We start from the raw sequence: 2,547 nt of genomic DNA, 5'->3' as shown, positions 1-2,547 counted from the left end.
ATCTGCGACGCGCACGCCTGCTCCAAGGCCATCAGGTCCTCGTACCAGGGCGGCTGGATGAGCCGCAGGTTCGCTCGCCGCGCCTGCATGATTTCGCCGCCGGACTCGAGTCGGACGTCGTAGAGCGAGCCCGGCTGCACGCCGACGATCTTGCCCTCGACGAACGTCGCGTCGTCCTGGTTCTTGCGCATGCACACGGGCGTGCCGACGACGAGCTGTGCGACCGACGGACTGCTGTCGCTGATGATGTCGTTCTTGATCTTGAATATGTTGATGAAGAACGTCATCGCCGCCTCGCCGTCAAACAGCACGCCGATGTCGCGTGCGCTCGCGTGTATGCTCTTGATGACGCCGGGGTGGTACGTGAAGTCGCGCTTCGCGAGCACTCGGTGTCCTTTCCAGTCGGCTAGGTCCAAGTCGTAGATGGTCTGCTCTCGGTGGCCCGACTGCGTCGCCGACGACATCCCCGCGCTTCCGGCGAGAATCGGCGTCTTGGGATTGGGTGTCGACACGACCAATGACGGCCGTGGATAGTCAGTGCTCTTCGGCAGCATCGGCTGGCTACTCAGGATCGCTTGGCCCGCCGTCGGCGTGGACTGCGCTTGGGGAATCTGAAGCGGAGACAACTGAGACACTCTGAACGCTTGGTTGCTAAGGTCGTGCCTCAGTGGCGGTTTCTCGGACGCGACGTCTCTCGGGTGAAACCTGTACATGTGGTGTGGCTGGAGTTGCTGTTGATGCTGTTTCAGCAGTGGCTGTGGCTGGTGCGGTTGCTGTAGTTGGGGATGCTGCTGCTGCTGCTGGTGCTGCTGGTGGTGTTGCTTCAGTTGACGTTGTTGAAGCTGTTGCTGTTGTTGGTGCTGCTGTTGCTGTAGCTGCTGGAATTGCTGTTGATGATGCTGCTGTTTTTGCTGTTGTAGTAGTTGTTGTTGTTGTTGCTGCTGTTGTTGTTGTTGTTGTTGTTGCTGCTGTTGATGCTGTTGTTGCTGCTGCTGTTGTTGTTGTTGTTGTTGTTGTTGTTGTTGTTGTTGTTGTTGCTGCTGCTGCTGCTGCTGTTACTGCTTCTGTTGTTGCTGTTGCTGCTGCTGTTGTTGTTGTTGTTGTTGTTGTTGTTGTTGTTGTTGTTGTTGTTGCTGCTGCTGCTGCTGCTGCGGTGGCTGCAGCAAAATTGGCTGTTTCTGCTGCTGCCCAATCTGAGGTGCTAACCCTCGCTGCATTCCTTGAAATATCGCCATATTACCAATAGGTATACTTCTAGTTGGTAATGAAGTTGTAACAGATGTATATTGTGTTGATGGAGCGCCAATTGTTAGGCCTGCGCAGACAGTCGTAAAAGCTGATGCGACAACCTGGTTGGTGCTTGGTGTAACGGGATTGACTTGTTGGGCAATAGTGTCGTAACTTGCGGTGCATAGGGCAGACGACCGTGTCACCAATTCTGACTGCTGCTGGATTGGATGGAGACCATGCTGCACATTGATTGGCACATGCGCAAACGTCTGCACTGTCGTAGCTGTAGGCCCACGTGGCTGCGTGAGCGTATGTGAAACTGCCTGGTTCACACTCTGACTGAGACCTTGCGAGACTTTCATTATGTTTTGCGCAAGTCCCTGTGCCCCCGCCGTTGGTGACGCATGTGACTGTGGCACCACTGCTGTAGGTGTGTACGACTGCGATACCACCATCGCTGTGGGCGCATGTGGCTGTGATACCACGGTTGTGGTTGCATGCAACTTCGGCGATATCCTGGCAGGTGTGTATGCCTGTGACATCACCGATGTAGGGGTATGCGGCTGTGACATCATCGATGTTGGGGTATGCGGCTGTGACATCATCGATGTAGGGGTATGCGGCTGTGACATCATCGATGTAGGGGTATGCGGCTGTGACATTACTGATGTGGGGGTATGCACCTGTGACACCATCGCTGTAGGGGTATGCACCTGTGATGTCATTGTTGTCGGCGTATGTGATGGCGTTTGAACAGTGCTTCCACCAGAACTTGACGTCGATGAAGATGTGGGCGATGAGGAACTAAGTGCATCATACCTCCTCTTCTTAGGCACCCTAGACCTGCTTCCACTCTTAGCTGCATTACTTAGTGTCCGCTCAATGCCAGAATCAAAAAATGAACTAGCAGTAGTCTCGCTTCCAAAGGCAACACTAGGGGTGCCTGCACTAATGGTGCTAGTGCTCTCTATGAGAGATGTAGACTGCATTGCTATGCCCTCGTCTACTTTTTCAATTGCAGATGGCAGCGTTTTCTTCGGAGAGCTAGAACCGCTCGCTGGAAACGTGTACACATCATCAGGCAAATCAGATTCTTTTGCATCACTCTCTGGCTCGCTCTTTCGTCGGCGAGAGGTTTTCGATTTCTTACATTCTGGTTCGACAGAAGCTGGGGCCTCCTTTGCTTTTGCTCCCCTTATAATTGCCTTCTTTGGATGCACTTCTAACTGTTTCGAGGCTTCCCCCGCCTCCTGCTGCCCTATCCCTTTCTTACTCCTGCTCTTGCTTTTGGGAACACTCGCCATTGCAGCGAGACCT

The sequence above is a fragment of the Priapulus caudatus genome, unplaced genomic scaffold (assembly GCF_000485595.1).
Source record: "Priapulus caudatus unplaced genomic scaffold, Priapulus_caudatus-5.0.1 Scaffold424, whole genome shotgun sequence".
Lineage (NCBI taxonomy): Eukaryota > Metazoa > Priapulida > Priapulimorpha > Priapulimorphida > Priapulidae > Priapulus > Priapulus caudatus.
The sequence above is the reverse complement of the archived record's forward strand: the minus strand, read 5'-3'. Positions refer to the sequence as shown.